The sequence below is a fragment of the Grammomys surdaster genome, unplaced genomic scaffold, assembly GCF_004785775.1.
Source record: "Grammomys surdaster isolate TR1022 unplaced genomic scaffold, NIH_TR_1.0 97, whole genome shotgun sequence".
In the NCBI taxonomy this organism is placed as follows: domain Eukaryota; kingdom Metazoa; phylum Chordata; class Mammalia; order Rodentia; family Muridae; genus Grammomys; species Grammomys surdaster.
Window position 1 is genome coordinate 3860025 of NW_021604576.1, and position 22906 is coordinate 3882930.

The following is a 22906-nucleotide window of genomic DNA, read 5'->3' on the forward strand; positions in this document are numbered from 1 at the left end:
GGGAGAGGGGAGGGGGAGGGGGAGGGGGAGGGAGAGGGAGAGGGAGAGGGAGAGGGAGAGAGAGAGAGAGAGAGAGAGAGAGAGAGAGAGAGAGAGAGATCAATGCAGGGAGAAGATTTGCCTAGCATGACATATGTGGGAAATGTCAGAGACAGTAGAAGGGCCCTAAGCAATTTGCCTCCAAAGATGGTGCTTGCTTTCTCTATACCACACCTTTGGCTATCTGTGTCCTTTCTATAACTGAACATCCAGCAGGCATCCTTCTTATTTTTTTTCAAAATAAAAAAGGAAGGGACCCATGAGTGATTTAAATGAAAGCACATTTAAATCAGTGTCTGTCATATAAAGACAAGCTTAGAGTCATCCAAAAATCTTGTCAAAATGTTCCCAATTCTGGCAGTCTGATTCTCTGCCAAGATTAAAAATATGATTCCAGGTTTGTTCTGTATGGGCATCATAATCTTCCCTTATGATCAAATTAATTGATCACAGCAAAATAGAAACTCCGGTTCACCCTCAGCACTATCAGACAAGTTCCCCAAGGGACAGCAATGTTTTTTTTCTAGATGATAGCTCTGAACAGTTCCCAGACATTTCACTTTTAACCATATTTCTTGAAAACATTGAGTTTCTTCATTATGTTAAGTGAATGATTGCCCTCGAAAAACTGTTTTCCATGAACTGGTCCATCAAATTTTCCCTTAAAAATTGGCAACTTTCCTCTCTATTTTTGAGAACAGCTAACCCACACTGCAGACACAGATAAGACAATCTGTGCAGGCTCTCGGGAAGATAATTTTATCGCTCAGTAACCATCTGGATTGCATCATTGCTAGCTGAATGGACAGCAACATATTTTTCAGAGTTCTCATACATGTTCGTAAAGTGAAACAGACAGCACAGGGTTTTTAAGATGATTATTTCACACGGCGTCAAGGTCATTGTTTCCCTGTACACTCAGAGGACACTTGTTGTGAGTCATGAATTTCTGAGGCACTGAGTTTCTACTTACTGGTTTCTCTAGACCCTGGCATCTCAAGGAGAGTTATTTAATTGTTTAAGTTTTTAAACTACCATTAACATTGTAATTACTTTCTCTGTTACATCATTTTATGAAGTGTTTACAATGATCATTTCTGTGAGACATTCATATACTTGACTGTGAGTTTTAAAATGATTTTCAAGGTTTTATTTTTAATAGTGTATGTGTGTGTGTGTGTGTATGTGTTGGAGAGAGGCTATGTTTACATCAGTTCAAGTTCCCACACAACCCAGAAGATGAACTCAGACTCCCTGGAGAATGAGTTAGTAGAATTTTAGAATGCTATGAGCCATCCAAAATGGTATTAACCCAAACTATGGTCCTCTTTAAGAGCAGCAAGCACTTTTAGAGACCCAGCCATATTTCTAGCCCCATTAGAAAGTTTTAGATTCATATTCTCTGTTGTGCAGAAGGTTGTTGTATAATCAGGTGAATGTCACAGGCTACTTTTATATTTCACTATTCCTTATGGTAGTTTGTCCTCTAATCTCAGAGAATACTAATTTCTTCAAATATAGAGACAAAATATTCCTTATTGCTGAGGCTGGAAAGAGCTTATAAAAAGAGATGAAGTAATTGATTGAAGTCTGTTTCCATTTGAGTAACAATTTAGCTCAACAATTTGCTTTTTCTCCTTAGCTGTTACTTTTCGTTTGTCTCTAATTTTTAACAAGTGTTCCAACATCTATGAAAGTCATTGAACTACAGTGTGCTAGTTCACTGAAACATTTTGTGTGATAATGTTACCTCTCAAAAATGAGCTTCAGAGAAAGTATGTGATCTTTACCAATCTAATAAGTGCATTATGAGAGCACAATGCTGTGTTATAACATTCTATTGCCATTTGACTTTCTTATTCACTAATGAATGCTAAGAGGAAAAAAAATCTTGTTCAGATTTTAGTAGAAAAGATACCATAGTGTCAGTAGTTTATATCATGAAGTTACAAATGAGGCATTACTTTCATTTAAAAAATTTAAAATTCTCCTTGGAGGGAAGCTAAGAAGTAGAATTTGCTTTGTACTCACCCTAAATGTGTGCAGCACCATTCACTGGGCTGAGAAGGAGCCTGAATAAATAGAATGGTAGATCACCAACATTCATCACTCTCTGTGAGCTGACTATGGATGCAGTTTGACTAAATGCTTTTTGCTGGGGCCATTGTACCTTTCCTGTCAGGGTAGGTTGTACCCTCAAGCAATGAGCCAAAGCAAACCATTTCTTTCTTATGTTGTTGTATGGTAATCTGCATCTTTAAATAGGACAAAACTATAACAAAGGATGATTGTTTGAATTACAGTAGTTTTTAAGATAGAAACTCATGTGCCGCACAACAATAATGGGCAGAATTTCTGAAAGAATTTGTAAGTTGCAAACAGAGAATTTGTCTCTCTGTACATCCTCTCTCAAACACACATGTTTGTGTGCATGTATATGTTTATGTATGTGTGTGTGTGTGTATGTGTGCATGCACAAGTGTAATTGGATAGTGTAATTTTTCAAAACTCATTTTATCATGTAAGTGTAGGTAGAAGGAACTGGTAAATAGGAAAATATTGACTGAAAGTACACAATGGGACAAGGGAATTAGATTTTCTATATAATGTTCTATGTAATGTTCAGCTTTAGATATGGTGAACTTCAAACAGGTCCATCAGACATAAACAAGAAATGGTATAACCAGCAGGGTTGGGGTGCAGCTTAATGGATGAGTGTGGCCCGCGTGTAATTGTCTCTCCAGCAAGATCTCACCCGGGCACCAGGATCCTTCTGCAGCAAACGTTTATTCCAATGAAAATGAGGAAAGACCCCGGGCCCAGAAGAGGCACTGTTTATATACCCTTGGAGCGGCGTGTTCACTTCTGATTGGCTGCTCACTCGTTACCCGCCAAAACGCCCTGGGATGGGCTGTGACTTGGTGCTTTTTTACCATAGCACATGCACGGTTTACTTGTTTACTTGGAGGAGCACCGGATGCCAGCTCCATCTTGTAATGGCGAATGCTGTCAGCACAAGCCATGGCTTTCTACAGATGAGCACTTTCACATGAGTGACATTGGGTCTGGTCTTCAGTAGTACACACAAGAATGAGAATATAGTCAGAAATTGTATGCGTTTTTGAAATTTTTTTGTAGGTAGAGAAAAAATGGTGTTTGTCCTAAATGATTTCAATAATATAACAGTTCAACTCTAATTCTATATTAAAAGAAACATGGTCATTAATGCAACCATTGATTTGGCAATGTATTCAAGTAATTGTTGACCTTTTGATAATGTGTCAGTGTGTAGATGATGTCCCGTAGAACTAAAGTTGGGGTGGAAATTTTCATCTCATACAAGAAAATATCTCAGTGGAAACTTGAGCAGAAAAAAATTGTTCCCACTGAGGAAAATAAGGAATAATATTTGCAATTTTATTTATAAAGGAGGCAGCATTTGAATATCATAAATATTGGAGAGCAAACAGAATATGTAAAAATATTGTAATATGAAAACAAAGAATACATACAATATAGAGGTTTTGGTGAGAATCTGAAGATGTGAGGCTAGTACTGAGAAATGAATTTGGAAAAACGTGAAATTATAGGTCAGATAGCAAATGACTTGAAAGTCAAGCTACGAATTCTGGATAAGGATTTCTATGAATTTCTTTGGGAATTTGCCTGTCATTACTGTTGTGAGGCATATAATGATAAAAGTAAAATGAAAAGTACACAAAAATCATTTTATTCCTTTATCATCATGCTTTTTCTATTGTTCTTTAATTAGGATAGCTTTCAAACAAGTTAATCACAACAGATCAATTTTAAAGTTAAGTTAATTGAAGGTGGGTGATTAAACACATGAAAGATACTTGGCTAGTGACACTGATGGAAAATATTTGAATACTCTAGATTAATTATTTAAATCAATATATTCGAACAGGATTATTTATACAAGGTACTTTTTAAGAGATTTAGATATTTCTTGGGATATATATATATATATATATATTTACTACAGAGATCAGTCTTTGTTAAAATAGGAAGCTAGATAATCTTGGAGCATCCAATGATAAATGATTTGCTTTCATGAAGAAATGTAAACCACAGATTTGCATAAAGTTCTGTAATTAGGAGGAAGTTACTACAACTTTCATCCTCAGTTTAGATGCTCATATACTGGCCTCTTATAAAGTAACCAAAGATGGTCTACTCTACCTTCTGCCTGGGTTTTTAACATTTTACAATGTATTTATTGTTGTGAAAATGAATTTAAACCACTATTATCCTAACTCCCCTGAGCACTTGAAGTCTTTCTAGTGACACAGCATTAGTAACCAACCCAGGGTCACACTGCTTCTCATTAGCTGCAGCCCTTCTTAAGAACACTCCCATATCAACACTTTAATCTGGAAAGTACATTTAACTGAGGGAATATATTGTCATATTGAAATTTTAAGAACATGAACAGGAAAACCATTTTGACCTTCTTGTATTTAAGTCTTTCCATGAATGCAATTTGAAGAATCCTGAAGTGTGTGTGTGTGTTTATAAAACACTTAAAATATATTTGTTCACTTTTGAAATTTTGAATATCCCATTTCTTCTGTTTCTGCAAACCCTTTGATATATCCTTTTCAAATTCAAGTCTCTTTTTTTTTTTTTTAAAGAAATTAATTGCTGGTCCACACATATATAAATTTGTGTGTTTGTCTGAATGTATATATTTTGGAGAAGAGTATTTAGAATAAGGTTTTTACAGTTCCAGGACAGCCAGGGCTACACAGGGAAACCCTGTCTCAAAAAAACAAAAAAAAAAAATGTTTTTACAAAGTTTCTGAGGCTCAAGAGATGGCTCAGTGGTGAAGAACACTTGTTTTGCAGAGAACCCAGGTTCAGGTTTTAGCATACATGTGGCAATTAACAATCATCCTTAATTGTGACTCCAGGAGGTTAGAACACTCTCTTCTGATCTCTCTGGGCACTGGACACTTATGTAGTACATACACATACCAAACACACACACACACACACACACACACACACACACACACATACACACACACATACACACACACACACAGAGAGAGAGAGAGAGAAACACTCATTCAAGTGAACACTTAAACAAATAGAATAAATAAATTATAAAATGTTCTTTAAAAACTTTCTAAAGTAGCAAATCTCCATATTTTCATTTTAGGGTCTTTATAATTATTTATTCCCCACCTCCATATCATTTCTCACCCTTATCAACTTAAACCTCCTACCAATCCTGCGACTTTCCTTCTTTTTTTCCTTTTTTTAATTGGATATTTTATTTATTCACCTTTCAGATGCCATCCCCGTTCCCCAACTCCCCTCTCTAGAAATCTCCTATCCCATCATCCTTCCTCCTCCTTTTTGCTTTTATACAATTTAATTACATGCAAGTATTAAGATCAGTTCTAGGTTGAGGAACTAGCAATGCAATAGATGCAAATAGTCAAGGAACAAGTAAGCCAATAAATGCAAATTGTGAAAGAACAAGCAAGGCATTAAACAAAATTCTGTGAATACTCCCGTGATCACTGTTTCTAAGGGCTTATCAGGATGACCAAAATATCTGAGCCAACTTTCCTGTCCTAGCCCAAAGTCATTTTCATGTCTGAAGCCTACTTCCTTGTTCTAGGCTAACGTTTAGATTCCTGGGTGAAATTACTTCTTTGTTCTAGACTAAGATTTATATTCCTGCCTGAAATTACTTCTTTGCTCTAGCCTAACGTCAGATTCCTGCTTGAGGAATTGTGCATGGCCAATGTCATATTCCAGCCAAGCAGCCCATTTCTGTGTCCTTGGCCTATGCCAGATTCTTGCCAAGCAGCCCCCAAAGCTCTCTGCCTCTCCCCGCTTTTTATTTCATAAACAAGACTGTGCCTGTCTTAGGTCATTCTTACAAGAATGCCTTCCTTACCCATCATGGAATATGCATTATCAAAAACAATGCATTTATGTCTTAGGTTAGTAAAGCTCTGTGCAGAATCTCACCTGTCCTTGGCTTGACACCTGTTAATTTAATAACTCTGTCTAGGGGTTCATTTTCAGGTTCAAGCCCTGTCCTTTGGCTCCCAGCATGTTGATGTTGTTAAAGATGAGCTTTAACATGGTGGACAGGAATAAAAGTATTCCCAGGACAAAAAGGGCTAGTATGATCAAGTTATATATGCCATTCTTGAAGCTTAAAATAAAAATAGAAATACTGACCTCAGGGCATGGGTAATTTTATTAACAATATCTGCCAAATCAATTCTCAGCAGAGCAGCATTCTTTAAATTTATAACCTCACCATGCAAAGTTGAAACATCCAGAGAGGTGTTAGAGTTATGCCAAATACACTGCAAGTGTCTTTAAACTTTTTCCTAATTTTAATGACTACTACCATAAATTTCAGAACTAACATGAATCCAATGGTATTTGGCATGACACTGGAGATGGTTCCTTACTCTTAAACTCTGAACCTCTTTTCAATAATTTGAATAGGATAAAGAGCATCAATCAGTTCTTCCAAATGCCTATCTAAATCCTCTTGTATATACAACACATTAGTAACATTTTTGATAAATGATTAACAAAAGAAGCTGTCTTAACTTCTTATGTGAAAGCAATTGCAGAATCAGTGGTGTGAGCAATTGATGCAATTACAGCTGTTATACCAGCAATAATCAAGCCCACTATCCTCTTGCTTCTGCTTGAAGCCTGAGTCACTTCTTCCAATACTTTCAAGCTTTTTTCAGAAGACCAAGGTTCTGTTCTATTCAGGGCAATAGAACAAAAACTGATTGATAGACCTCTGTAACAGACATGCCAGGTTTCAACACATTAACACAATTAGAAAGTGCAATGAAACTTACATTAAATACTGTAGAAGAAACAAAAATAATTTTAACTTGACAATGAAAAGAGCCTTAACACACATACTTGTTTGAAATCCAGATCCTGCCCCAACTTTATGTCTTGCAACATAACATCATAGATAACTGCAGCTAACTTCCAAATACATCTCTGAAAATGTCTAGAACCAGACTCCCAAATGAGGACTGTTATTTTCAATATTGGATTGATTTCTAGAACAGTACATGAGTGACAGTACATAACTGGTCACATTTAATAAAAATACAAGAGTCATTATAGCTTCTTTTTTTCTCTTTCTTCTTTTTTTAGATCCAAAAGATCTAAAAACTTGAGACAAGGGAGGTTGTCCCATCAGGGGTATAGGTAAGCAAAGCTGGGTTGGGAACATATGTCTAATACAGCTTCCTAGTCACCATTGTCAGGGCACTCAGCAAGCTCACAAGTAAGCATCATTCTTTGTCCTGGCATCAGCATGTCTCACCCATCACTCTGGAAGCCGAGATGTTCCTTCAGCATCATGCAGAAAAAACACAAACATGTGTTTTTCCCCAAATTAAATAACTAATTGGGATCATGTCATATGCCAGTAAATGAATCCTTCCCTTTCACCTATGTATAAGAATGCTTAGTTGTAAAGTATCATAGACACACATCAGAGAGTTTCTTGCCATCCAAAAATTTAAAAAAAAATTTAAAATAACACAAACATTATTTAAATAAATTTGTGATGTACAGGGATATATCCCCCTTTCATATTTTATAAAGATATTGTTTTAAGGCTCCATGGACCCACTCCACATTCCCTTGTCCTTGACAATTATAAGGAATCCCATTAATATGGGTAATATTAAATTGCTGCCAAAAAGTCTCAAATGCTCGAATGTGATAGCCAGTTTCATTATCTTTTGTTTGTTTGTTTGTTTGTTTTTCTTTCTTTTTTTATTATTGGATACTTTATCTGCATTTCAGATGTTATCCCCTTTCCCCATTCCCCTAGCCCAGAAATCCCTTATCCCATCCTCCCTCCTCCTATTTATAAGAGGGTGTGCCCCCACCCATCTGCCCACTCCACCTCCTCACCCTGGAATTCCCCCTCACTGGGGCATCCAGCCTTCAAGGAACAAAGGCCCTCCTTTCCCACTCATGCCTGACAAGGCCATCCTTCATTACATATACAGCTGGAGTTATGGGACTTTCCATAAGTGTTCCCAGGCTAGCTGTTTAGATGCTGGGAGCTCTGATTGGTTGGTATTGTTGCTCTCCCCATGGAGGCTGAAGCCCCTTCAACTCCTTCAGTCTTCTCTCTAACTCCTCTATTGGGAACCTTGTTATCAGTTGGATGGTTAGCTGTTAGCATCTGCCTCCGTCTATGTCAGGCTCTGGCAGAGCCTTTCAGTAGACAGATATATTAGGCTCCTGTCAGCATGCACTTCCTGAAGTCCACAACAGTATTTACCTATGGTGATTACACCTGAGATGGGTACCCAGGTGGGGAAATCTCTGGGTGGTCCCTCCTCCAGTCTCTGCTCTACACATTTTCTCATATTTGCTCCTGTAAGTATTTTGTTACTCTCTAAGAAGGACTGAAGCGCCCACACTTTGGTCTTTCTTCCTCTTGGACTTCATGTGGTCTGTGAAATATATCTTGGGTATTGTGAGCTTTTGGGCTAATATCCGCTTCTGAATTAGTGCATACAATGTGTGTTCTTTTGTGATTGGGTTACTTCACTCAGGTATTTTCTAGTTCCATCCATTTGCCTAAGTATTTCATGAATTCACTGTTTTAAATAGCTGAATAGTACTCTATTGTGTAAATGTACCATAATTTCTATATCCATTCCTCTGTTGAAGGACATCTCGGTTCTATCCAGCTTCTGGCTATTATAAATAAGGCTGCTATGAACATAGTGGTGCATGTATCTCTGTTATATGTTGAAGCATCTTCTGAGTGTATGCCCAGGAATGGTATAGCTGGATCCTAAAGTAATACTATGTCCAATTTTCTGAGGTACAGCCAGACTGCTTTCCATAGTGGTTGTTCAAGCTTCAAATCCCACCAACAATGGAGGAGTGTTCCTCTTTCTCTACATCTTACCAGCATCTTCTGTCATCCAAGTTTTTAATCTTAGCCATTCTGACTGGTATGAGGTAGAATCTCAGGGTTGTTTTGATTTGCATTTCCCTGGTAACTAAAGATGCTGAACATTTCTTTTGGTACTTTTTGGCCATTCAGTGTTCCTCAGATGAAAATTCTTTGTTGAGCTCTGTACCCCATTTTTAATAGGGTTATTTGGTTGTTTGGAGTTTAATTTCTTGGAATCTTTGAATATTTTGGATATTAGCCTTCTATCAGATGTAGGATAGGTAACGATCTTTCTCCAATTTGTCAAATTGATAGTGTCCTTTGCCTTACAGAAACTTTGCAATTTTATGAGGTCCCATTTGTTGATTGTTGATCTTAGAGCATAAGCCATTGGTGTCCTGTTCGTGAACATTTCCCCTGTGCCCATGTGTTCCAGGTGCTTCCCCACTTTCTCTTCTTAGTTTTAGTGTGTCTACTTTATGTAGAGGTCCTTGATCCACTTGGACTTGATTATTGTAAAAGGAGATAAGAATGGATCAAGTTTCATTTTTCTACATGTTGACCTTCAGTTGAACCAGCACCATTTGTTGAAAATGCTGTCTTCTTTCCACCAAATGGTTTTAGCTCCTTTGTTAAAGATCAAGTGACCATAGTTGTGTGGGTTCATTTATGGGTCTTCAATTTTATTCCATTGATCTTCTTCCCTGTCTCTTTACCAAGAAATGCAATTTTTATCACTATCTGTCTGTAGTACAGCTTTTGGTCAGGGATGGTGATTCCCCCAGAAGTTATTTTATTGTTGAGAATAGTTTTCGCTATTCTGAGTTTTTGTTTATTCCAAATGAATTTGAGAATTGCTCTTTCTAACTATGTGAAGAGTTGAGTTGAATTTTGATGGTGATTGCATTGAATCTATAAATTGCTCATGACAAGATGGTCATTTTTACTATATTAAACCTACCAATTCATGAGCATGGGAGATCTTTCCATCTTCTGAGATCTTCTTCAATTTCTTTCTTCAGGGACTTGAAGTTCTTGTTTTCCAGATCTGCCACTTGCTTGGTTAGATTCACACCAAGGTATTTTGTTTTATGTGTGACTATTGTGCAGGGTGTTGTTTCCCTAATTTTTTTCTCAGCCTGTCTATCCTTTAAGTAGAGAAAGGATACTGATTTGTTTAATTTTATATCCAACCACTTTGCTGAAGTTATTTTTCAGGATTGGGGGTCTCTTTTGGAATTTTTGGGATCATTTAAGTATAGCATTATATCATCTTCAAATAGTGATATTTTTACTTTTTCCTTTGCAATTCGTATCCCTTTGATCTCCATTTGTTGTCTAATTGTTCTGGCTAGAATTTTGAGAACTATATTGAATAGGTAAGGAGAGAGTGGGCAGCCTTGTCTAGTCTCTGATTTTAGTGGGATTGCTTCAAGTTTCTCTCCATTTAGTTTGATGTTGGCTACTGGTTTGCTGTATATTGCTTTTACTATTTTACGTATGGACATTGAATTCCTGATCTTTCCAAGACTTTTACCATGAAGTGGTGTTGAATTTTGTCAAATGCTTTCTCAGCATCTAGTGAGATGATCATGTGTGGTTTTTTTTTTTCCCTTTAAGTCTGTTTATATAGGATTCCATTGATGGATTTCCGTATATTGAACCATCCCTGCATTCCTGGAATAAAGCCTACTTGATCATGGTAGATGATTGTTATGATGTGTTCTTGGATTCAGTTTCCAAAAATTTTATTGAGTATTTTTGCATCGATATTCATAAGGGAGATTGGTCTGAAGTTCTCTTTCTTTGTTGGGTCTCTGTGTGGTTTATATATGAGCATAATTGTGACTTCATAGAACGATTTGGTTAGTGTTCCTTCTGTTTCTATTTTGTGGAATAATTTAAACAGAATTATTAGGTCTCTTGGAAGTTCTGATAGAATTCTGCACTAAAACCATCTGATCCTGAGCTCCTTTTTGTTGGGAGACTTTTAATGACTGCTGCTATTTCTTTAGGGGTTATAGGACTATTTAAATGGTTTATCTAATGCTGATTTACCTTTGGTACTCTGTATCTGTCTAGGAAATTGTCCATTTCAGCCAGATTTTCCAGTTTTGTTGAGTATAGCCTTTTGTAGTAGGATGTGATGACTTTTTGAATTTCCTCAGTTTCTGTTGTTATATCTCCCTTATTGGTTCTGATTTTATTAGTTTTGATACTGTTTCTGTACCCTCTGGTTAGTCTGGCTAAGGGTTTATCTTTCTTGTTGATTTTCTCAAAGAACCAGCTCCTGGCTTTTTGATTCTTTATATAGTTTTTTGTTTCTACTTGGTGGATTTCAGCCCTGAGTTTTATTATTTCCTGCCATCTACTCATCTTGGGTGCATTTGCTTCTTGTTTCTTCTTCTTCTTTTTTTGTCCTAGAGCTTTCAGGTGTGCTGTTAAGCTACTAGTGTATGCTCTCTCTGGTTTCTTTCTGTAGGCACTTAGAGCTGTGAGTTTTTCTCTTAGCACTGCTTTCATTGTGCCCTACAAGTTTGGTATGATGTGTATTCATTCTAATTAAATGCTAAAAAGTCTTTAATTTCTTTCTTTCTTTATTTCCCTGACCAAGTTATCATTGAGTAGAGTGTTGTTCAGTTTCCACATGTATGTGGGCTTTCCACTGATTTTATCTTTATTGAAGACCAGCCTTAGTCCATGGTGATATGATAGGATGCATGGGATTATTTTAATTTTTTTTTGTATCTATTGAGGCCTGTTTTGTGATCAATTACATGGTCAATTTTGGAGAAGGTACCATGAGTTGCTGAGATGAAGGTATATTCTTTTGTTATTGGATGAATTGTTCTATAAATATCTACTAAATCCATTTGGTTCATAACTTCTCTTAGTTTCACTGTGTCTCTGTTGAGTTTCTCTCTCCATGATATGTCCATTGATAAGAATGGGGTGTTGAAGTTTCCCACTACTATTGTGTGAGGTGCAGTATGTGCTTTGAGCTTTAGAAAAGTTTCTTTTATGAATGTGGGAGCCCTTGTATTTGGAGCATATATGTTCAGAATTGAGAATTCATCTTGGTTGATTTTTCCTTTGAAGAGTATGAAGTATCCATCCTTATCTTGATAACTTTTGGTTGATAGTCGATTTTATTTGATATTCGAATGGCTACTCCAGCTTGTTTCTTGGGACCATTTGTTTGGAAAATTGTTTTCCAGCCTTTTATTCTGGGGCAGTGTCTGTCTTTGTCACTGAGGTGCATTTCTTGTATGCAGCAAAATGTTGGGTCCTGTTTTTATGTATCCAGTCCATTAGCCTATGTCTTTTTTTATTGGAGAATTCAGTCCATTGCTAAGAGATATTAAAGAAAAATTATTGCTGCTTCCTGTTATTTTTGTTATTTGAGGTGGAGTTATGTTTCTGTGGCTATCTTCTATTGGGTTTGTTGGAAGAAGATTACTTTTTTTCCAGGATATAATTTCCCTCCTTGTGTTGGAGGTTTCCCTCTATCATCCTTTTGTAGGGCTGGATTTGAAAAGATATTTTGTAAATTTGAATTTGTCATGGAATATCTTAGTTTCTCCATGTATTGTAATTGAGAGTTTTGCTGGTTATGGTAGCCTGGGCTGGCATTTGTGTTCTCTTAGCATCTGTAGGACATCTGTCCAGGATCTTCTGTCTTTTATAGTCTCTGGTGAGAAGTCTGAAGTAATTCTGATTGGTCTGTTGTTATAAGTTACTTGTCCTTTTTCCCTTACTGCTTTTAAATATTCTTTCTTTGTTTTGTGAATTTGGTGTTTTGATTATTATGTGAGGGGGCAAATTTCTTTTCTGATCTATTCTTTTTGGAGTTCTTTAGGCTTCTTGTATGTCATAGGCATCTCTTTCTTTAGGTTAGAGAAGTTTTCTATAATTTTGTTGAAGATATTTTTTTGCCCTTTAAGTTGGGAATCTTTGCTTTCTTCTCTTCCTTCATCCTTATGTTTGGTCTTATGTTTTGAGCCCTGGATTTCCTGTATGTTTTGGGTTGGGAGTATTTTGCAGTTTGTATTTTCTTTGACAGTTATGTCAATGTTTTCTATAGTATCTTCTGCATCTGAGATTCTCTCTTCTATCTCTTTTATTCTGTTGGTGATGCTTGCATCCGTGACTCCTGATCCCTTTCCTAGATTTTCTGTCTCCAGGGTAGTCTCCCTTTGTGATTTCTTTATTGTTTCTACTTTCATTTTTATGTCCTGGATTTTTTTCAGTTTCTTCATCTGTTTGGTTGTATTTTCTTGTAATTCTTTAAGGGATTTTTGTGTTTCCATTTTAAGAGCTTCTATCTGCTTACCTATGTTCTCTCCTGTGGGGAATGATTTGCTCACACATGGGTGTAGGCGTGGGTTCTTGAATCTTGTTGGGTTGTTGTGATTCCCATGGTTCCAAAGAGACTGGAGCACAGGACTCTTGACTGAGTTCACTCCACATGGCACCAGGGGGTGCTATGGGGCCCAGCCCAGCGGGGAGAGTTCTCACTCAGTATGAAGTTCCTCAGGGATGCAGAGCTCATCAATTGGGGATCCCCGGGCCAGAAAGTGGATGGGGACTGATTTGTCTCAATCCCTTGGGCTCTGAGACACTGCTGAGAGGCCACAGAAGGACAGAGACTGGAGGCATGTGGGTGTGTGACTGACCGACACATAGCTGAGAGAAATGAGGAGGGGAGAGAAGAATGAGGTCATAGCAGCACCCCACAGGAGAGGTTACTGTACTTGCTTAGCAGACTTGGCATCCCAGCTAGCTTGCTTGAAAATGTGGATTCCTGTGGCTGGAACTGCAGAGAAGCTCTCCAGGTGAGAAATTAAGCAGCTGCAGCTGCTGTGATTTGAATCTTGTTTATCTGGTGTCATGGGGTATTCAGGACTTGTATGGTGGGAGAACTAGATTTTGATGATACCAAGTAACTTTGGTTTCTGTTACTCATGTTCTTGTGTTTGCCTTTAGCTATCTGGTTATCTCTAGTGCTACCTTCACTCTCTGTCTCTGACTGCAGAATGTCTGTCCTATTATCTTGGTTGCATCAGAACATCTCAATGTCCAGCTGTCTCTATGATCCTGTGATCCTGTGATCCTGAGATCCTGAGATCCTGGTTATGATAGCTCTTGAGAGTCAGGCTGCTTCTGGGATCCTGAAATCTGGGTGTGCCCAAGCTCTTGAGATCCTGTGATCCTATTATTCTATGTTCCTGGACATGTTAGAGTTCCTGGGAGTTCAGGTCCTCTCAGTTTTAGGGGATTGGGTGCAGAGCTGGCTCCCTAGGACTGCTCTGGCACAGGTGGACGCAGGAAGGGTCCCATGCCACTGGCTGTGAGGGCATTTTCCTTCTTTGTACCAAATTCTGTCCTTCATTAAAACTCCCCATGACCCCTTCCTAGATTTCTGGCTTCTCTGGGTACTCCAATCTAAACACACAAATCTAAAAATTTAAAGGTAGGCCCTACAGCTGAGAGAGTATGTGTAGTATTTGCCTTTAAATTTCTGGGTTACCTCATTCAGGGTGATTATTTCCACTTTCATCCTTCATTTACAAATTTCATAATTTTCTTTTTTTTTTACTGCTGGATAAAGTTTCATTGTGTGTACCACAGTTTCATTAACCATTCAGTTCACTGATGTACATCTTGGTTGTTTCCATTTTCAAGCTGTATGAATAAAAAGTGGCTCCTAAATCAATGGCATAGTGCAATTGCCATTTGAGATTTTAAACTTATGAGTTCCTTAGCTACATTCTAGACCTATTAAGTCAGAACTGTATAAAATAATCATGAAATGTAGGAGCACGTCAATGAGCAATGAAAGACTGCCATTCAAATAAGCAGCCTCATTGTTGATTTTTAGAAGCTCTCCCAAGTATCTGGCTTCACTATTCTAAATTATTCTCTCTAATTACGTTTAAGTGTAGAGTGAAAAATTATAGATACTGGGTATATAGAATTCTTTTTAGACATATAAAGTACTCTTTAAGCTTTCTTTATAAAGACATAGACAAACCGAGGCATGAAGCAAGTTAAGAATGTGGAAAGACCAGTCACCATTACTGGAACTGGCCTATCTGCAAAGAGTTAGGAAAGAATGTAAGTAAACTAGGTGGAACCAAGCTGAGAACCAAGTTGAGAATCAAGCTGGGAACCGCAGTGACAGGGCAAGGCCGAAGTAACAGGGCAGGACCACATTCTTGAGAAAGATAAGCGTACAGAGAGTTTTCACCTGACCCTGACTCCCATAGGTTGGGTTCCTTTGGAATGTTCCACTATTTTTATGTTACATCACCCTAACAACCCCTCCCCCCCTCCCCATTCCTTGGTTTGTGGTTTTTTCCTTTAAAAACCCCTTTCAAACTGGCTGTCGGGGTCAATTCAGCTCTTGCGTGGGCATACGACAGGCAACTAGTTGTCACGCCCTAATAAACAACCTCGCAATTGCTCCGGTACATGGTGTCTCGAGCAGATTACTGGGTGGTCGAGACTTTCTGAGACTTGAGAGAGGGTCTCCCCTCTGCGGAGGTCTTCATAAGCACATATTGTCTAACTTCAAAGGGAACTGTTCTTTTAACTTGCACACACCTAAACATATATGATGTCTATTACAGTGAATATTGAGCAGATCCTCTTTACTCTTTGTCTCTTCAGACTCAATCTCTCAAGCTCATTGCTAGCACTACCGAAGAACACCAGCTGTAGCCTACCTTCCCCCATCCACACCTCTTGTAGACCCCACTGACCATCTCTTCCTGAACTCCCAGCTCTATAAGGTGTCCCAGCCCCAAACTCAGGTGGCCAATTCCTGCTCAACCAAGGGCTATCCCTACTGGAAAGCTAGATGGGCTGCAGGTGAACTTTCCCACTTTCTTTGTTCCTCCAGACCCAATCCCTCAGTTGTTGAGGTTTGGTCTTGCTGTCTATTGTGATGCTAAAGTGTGAGCTCCTAAGGCATGGAATCTGCACATAGATACAAGTGACCGTCCCCCAAGTTAATTCTAATTGGCAAATAAAGAAGCCATCAGCAAATAGTTAGGGAGAAGAGACAGAGGCAGGGTTTAGGTTTCCTCGGTTTGGGATCAGAGGAGAACCACAAGGAGAAGAAGAAGGTGGAGAAGGAAGAGAAGCTGACATGAGTTAGGTGAGCCATGAAAAAAATGTGGCCTTGAGGATTTGCCAATTGGAGTTAAGAGGAGCCCAGATGAAACATAGTTAGTAATAACTAGATTATCAATAGGAAAGTGCATTCTAATAGCATAGAGGGTAGATATCTGCCCATCTCTGATGCTGGTTAAGGCTTATTGTAAATATAAAATGTGTGTGTGTGTGTGTGTGTGTGTGTGTGTGTGTTTATCCAGGAACTGAATGATCAGGGTAGAAAGTCCAGGTCAGGATTAAAAGTTTCTATAACACTCAGTCAGTCTTCTCTCTACCACTGTGCCAGATCACCAACTGAGACCTCCCTCTTCCCCCTAATTACACCTCTAATGGATACCACTTACTAATCCCCTCCTGATCTCCCCCTTCTCACTAGTTGGTGCTTCCAGCTCCAGTGCTATCAGGTACTTAATATGATCACACCAAACAAGGAGACCAGGAAAACAAGCAATACATACCAACACACTCTGAAAATCCAGACAGGAAAGAGAAACAAGGGAACCCCACCCAGCCCTCACAACAAAGACAAACCTAGAATTCAGCACCCAGACTTGAATCACCCCAATTCCAGATGCTTAGACTCCAGTGTAGGAGCACATTAAACAGCAGTCATGACAATATGTCTCTAATAGAGACTAGCTATCCTATCCCAGCAGACCCAAACATTAGAACAAAGCTACACACAAGAAAAAGACCTTAAAACCATCTATATGAAGATATCAGAGTTCCATTAAAGAGGAAATGAATAAATCCTTCAAAGAAATTGAGGAAAAGACTAACATATAATCAAGGAAATTCCTTAAAGAGAGCAAAGAAGGCCAAGAAAAAAAAACGGAGGAAATGAATAATGATGTTTAATACCTGAAAATGAAAATACAAGCAATAAAAAAAAACACAAAGTGAGGGATATCTTGAATTAGATAATTGATATAAGCAAATAGGACCTACAGACACAGGCATCACCAATAGAATACAGGAGGTGGAGAAGAGAATCTCTGTCATTGAAGACATGATAGAAGAAATATAGATGTATTAGTCAAAGTAAATGCTAAATCTAAAAACTTCCAAACAGCCAAAAATCCAGGAAATTTGGGACACTATGAAAAAATCAAATCTGAAAACAATAGGAATAGAAAAAGGAGAAGAACTACAGCTCAAAAGCCCAGAAAATATTTCTGCCAAGATCATAGAAGAAAATTTATCTAACCTAAAGAAAGAGATGCCTATAAAAGTACTAGAAGCATACCAAACCCTAAATAAATTGTACAAGAAAAGAAAGTTCCCTCCTACAGAATAGTCAAAACGTTACACACCAAACAAAGAAAGAATATGTAAGCTTCAAGGTAAATAGAGCAAATAACACATAAAGGCAGACCTATTAGTATTACACCTGACTTCTTAATGGAGACTCTAAAAGTAAGATGGACCTTGAGAGGTGTGCTTCATTTTCCAAGAAAAATGATGTCAGCCCAGACTACTTTGCTCAACACAAATTGCAGTTGCCATAGATAGAGAAAATAAGATATTTAATGATAAAACAAATTTAATCTATATCTATGTATACATTCCAAGGTGCTAGAAAGAAAACTACAACCTAAGGAGGTTAACTATATCCATGAAAACACAAACAATTGTCTCACATAAGCCGAACCAAAAGAAGACACACACACACACACACACACACACACACATACACACACACACACACACAGAAAGAGAGACAGAGAGAGAGAGAGACAGAGAGAGAGACAGAGAGAGAGACAGAGAGAGACAGAGAGAGACAGAGAGTTGAAGCAGCAGCAGCAGCAACCACAACAAAACCAAATAACAGGATAAAGCAATCCTTGGTCATTGATATCTCTCAATATCAGTGGATTCAAGTCCCCAGTAAAAAGACACAAACTAATGGAATGGCTGAGAAAACAGGATCTATCCAGGCTGTATCCAGGAAACACATCAACACACCTCAATATCAAAATTAGTCATTAACTCAGCAAAAAGTATTGAAAAAATATATTTCACGTGAATGTACCTAAGAAGCACGCTCATGTAGCCATCTTAATATGTAACAAAATAGACTTCAAACCAAAACTAATAAAAAGATATGTGTAAGGAAAAACCTACCAAGAAGCCATTTCAATTTTTAACATTTATACCACAACACAAGGACACCCAAGTTTGTAAAAGAAACTCTACTACAGCTTTAATCTCATATTGACCCTCACACACTGATAGTGGGAGACTTGGATACCCTACTTTCACCAATCAACAGGTCATCCAGTCATCCAGACAAAATATAATAGGAACACTGGAGCTAACAACAGAGGTTACGAGACAAATAGACCTAACAGATATTTACAGAATATTTCACCAAATCACAAAAACCCCCAAACAAACAAACAAACAACCCCCCCAAAAAACAAAAAACAAACAAACAACAACAACAACAACAAAAAACACTTTCTAATCAGCACCTCCAGGAGCTTTCTCCAATACTGACAATATACTCATTTATAAAGCAAGTTTCAACATATACAAGAAAATTAAACTAACCCCCTATATGTTATCAGATCACCATGCATTAACACTGGATTTCAACAACAGAAACAACATAAAGCCTAAAAGTTTATGGAAAACGAACAACTCTGTACTGAATGAAAAATGAATCAAGACAGAAGTAAAGAAAGAAATTAAAGACTTCCTAGAAGTTACTGAAAATGAATACATTCTATACCCAAACTTATGGGATACAATGAAAACAGTGCTAAGGGTCAAGTTTACAGCCTACATTACAAAACAAAACAAACAAACACATAGACAAACAAACAAAAATTGGAGTCTTTTCATACTAGCAACAAAGCAGCACACCTGAAAGCTCAAGAACAAAAAGAAGAAATCATACATAAGAGGAGTAGATTAGCTAAGAAATAATCAAACTCAGGGCTGAACTCAATTTAATAGAAACAAAGAGAAAAATACAAAGACTGAAGCAAAGAGTTGGTTCTTTGAGAAAACTAGCAAGATAGACAAAACCTTACCCAACCCCCCTAAAGAGCAGAGAGGAAATATCTAAATTAGCAAATTCAGAATCTAAAAGAGTGATATATCAAAAGACTGTGAGGAAATTCAGAAGATAAGGATATACTTTTAAAACCCTGTATTCTACCAATTTAGAAACTAACAGAAATGGATAATTTCTTGATACCACAAACTAAAGTTAAAACAAACCAGATACACTTTTAAATAGACCTATAACCCATGAGAAAGTAAAAACAGTTACTAAAAGTTTCTCAACCAAAAAATGCCTAGGGCCAGATGGTTTTAGAACATGATCCTACCAGACTTTCAAAGAAGATTTAATGCCAGTATTTTCTAAATTATTACACAAAATAGAAATAGAAGGGACATTGGTCAATTCATTTTATGAGGCTACAGTTACTCTGGTATCCAAACCACGTAAAAGCTCAACAAAGAAAAGAATTAAAGACCAATTCTCTTATGAACATAGATACAAAAATACTGAATAAATTTCTTGCAAACCAAATACAAGAACACATTATCAAGTAGGCTTTATTCTAGAGATGCAGAGATAATTCAATATATGAAAATTTGTAAACATAATCCACCATATAAACATACCAATAGAAATAAACCACATGATCATCTCATTAGATGCAGAAAAGGCCCTTGACAAGATCCAAAACCTTTTCATGGTAAAAGAAGTGGATAGATTAGAGATATAATGGTCATACTTAAATAGAATAAAGGATTTATAGTAAACACATAATCAATATCAAATTAAATGGAGAGAAGCACAAAGAAATTCTACTAAAATCAAGAACAAGCCAATCTTACCCAATCTCTCCATATCTATTCAATATAATGCTTGAAGTTTTATCTACAGCAATAAGAAAACTGAAAGAGATCAAGCAGATAAAAATCAGTAAAGAAAAAGTCTTTCCAGCAGGGAACTTCTATATCTGATAAACACTTTCAGTGAAGTTGCTGGATAAAAAGTAACCCCCCCACACACACAATCAGTAGCCCTCCTATATACTAATAACAAATTTACTTAGAATGAAATCAGAAAAACACCTTTCACAATACCCTCAAATAATATAAAATATTTTGGGGCAACTCTAACCAGGAAAATAAACGTCTTATAAAATAAAAACTTCAAGCTTTGAAGAAAGAAATTGAGGAAGATATCCAAAGATGGAAAGATCTTCCATATTCATGGATTGGTAGGATTAATATAGTGGAAATGGGCACCCTCAAAAGCAATCTACAACTTCAAAGCAATTCCCATTAAATATATTCACAGAGTACCTGATACTGATCCATGCAGGTACAGTGCTTGAAGGTTTAGACTCTGTGATCTCATATAAGTTCAGCTTAGTTGATTCAGTGGGCCATGTTCTGCTCCTTTTCTTCATCCTCTCTGACTTCTACAATCTTTCTTCCTCCTCTTTCTCTAGTTTCTCTGAAATCTGAAGTATAAAGACCCAATAGAGACCTCCAATTTGGATTCTCTGTCTTCATAATGCCTTGCATGGATCTCTGTATCTGTTTCCATCTGTTGGTGGAGAAAATCTCTCAGATGATGACTGGAAAAGGCACTGATCTATGACCTTCCTCTCAAGAAATGGATCTCAAGTTAAACCAACCAGTGGTTGGCCACTCCTATAAGTTCGTTACCACTATTGTCCTGGCATATATTGGAGGCAGGACAGATTGTAGGCATAGGATTTTATGACTGTCTTGTTGTCTATGTGTCAGAATGGCTACAATCAATAATACACATGATAGCTCAAGTTAGTGAAGATGAGGGAACTTGAGGGAACACACATCCATTGCTTATGGGAGTGCAAATTTTTTTATCCACTGTGGAAATCAATATGGTGGTTTCTCAGAATATTAGGAATCGATCTACCTCAAGAACCATTTGTACCTTGCTCATATACCTAAGAAACTATCCATCCTGCCACAAGGACATTTGCTCAACAATGTTTATTGCAGCTTTAAACGTAATAGCTAGAAACTGAAAGCAACCTAGCCTAAATGGCCTTCAACTGAAGAATGGATACAGAAAATTTAAACAATGGAGTATTACTCAGCTGTTAAAAATGACTTCATGATGGTTATAAGCAAATGATGGAATCAGAAAAAAATCATCCTGAATGAGGTAAGCCAGACCTAGAAATACAAATATGATATGTATTCGAATATAAGTGGATATTAGCCACTTTGTAAGTGATAACCAAACTACAGTCCATAGACCCAGAGAGATTAGGTAAAGAGGACGACTTTTGGGTGGTAGTTGTATGCATGGATCTCCCTGGTAAGGAAAAATAGAATGATTTTGTGGGTGGACTGGGGTTCATTTGGGATGGGAGCAGGAGGCAACAGGTTGGGGAGTATGCTGGAGGGACAGAGTACAGGGAGAGATGGCTGGGCACCCGAGAACAGTGCAGAAACATTCCATTGGAATTTCTTGGAATCTATGAAGGTGATCCTAGTGAAGACTCCTAGTAATGGAGAACACAGTCTCTTGTAGCCAAGTGAGGAGTCCAGTGGTGGGACTGCGTTGTGTTTCACTGAGTTGTTGGACAAGGGTGTCCTGTGGAGAACCCCAAACAGCCCAGGCTGATCCTAGGATAGAGGGCTGCTCTCTGCAAAAAAACAGTGCAGCCCCCTTGCTCAGATCAAACATTCACATCAGTCACTGACTGTGGAGAATCCAACTGCTCTCTGCATAGAGCCTTCATTCCTATGTACTAGTCTTGTTAGTACTCTATAGGGCTCCAAATGAGAAATATGGGCAACAACCCACCTATAAAGCCTTTGACTAATAATTAGTCTTGCCTGTAACAATAGTGGTATAGAATTTGTGGAAGTAGCCTTCCAATATCCAATTCAACTTGAGGCCAATTCCACAAGAAGTAGCCATGCCTGACATCACTTGGATGGTAGGAATGAAAAATTGGGTAGGCCAGAGACATAGGAGAGAACCAAAGACTACTGGAAATAAACAAAACAGCAAAATTATTCCTAATGATATTCTGCTATACTCATGAATCAGTGGCTTGCTCAGCCATTACTAAAGACTTCCTTTGGCAGTAGATGAAAGCAGATGTAAAGATACAGAGCCAGCCATTACAGAGAGAGGGATAGAGAGAGGGGGGAGGGAGGGAGGGAGGGAGGGAGGGAGAGGGAGGGAGGGAGGGGGAGAGGCAGAGAGGTAGAGAGGGAGAAGGAGAAAGAAAAGGGAGAGGTAGAGGTAGAGAGACAGAGATATTGACTGATTCCAAATTAGAGATCTCTATCCTCTCCACCCTCTCCTCTGGAGGAATCTCTTGCAGAAGCCTGAGGAAAGACTGTAGGAGTCAGAGAGGATGGAGGAGAACAAGAGACCATGGGGCACTGAATCAACTTAGCAGGGGAATATGGGCTCACAAAGCCTAAAGTGGTAAGCACAGAGCCTAAATGGGTCTGCACCAGGTCCTCTGCATATGTTATAGCTATTAGCTTGATGTTTTTATGTGACTCTTAACAGTGAGAGCTGATGTGTCTCTGATTCTTTTGCCTGAACTTGGGATGCTCTCCCTCATGTTGGGTCACCTTGTCCATCTTTGTTGTGAGGGCTTTTGCCTTGACTGATTATTGTCTCTTGAAGGCCTGCTCTTTTTAAATGGGAACTGAAGGGGAAGCAAATAGGGAAGTGGGGAAGTA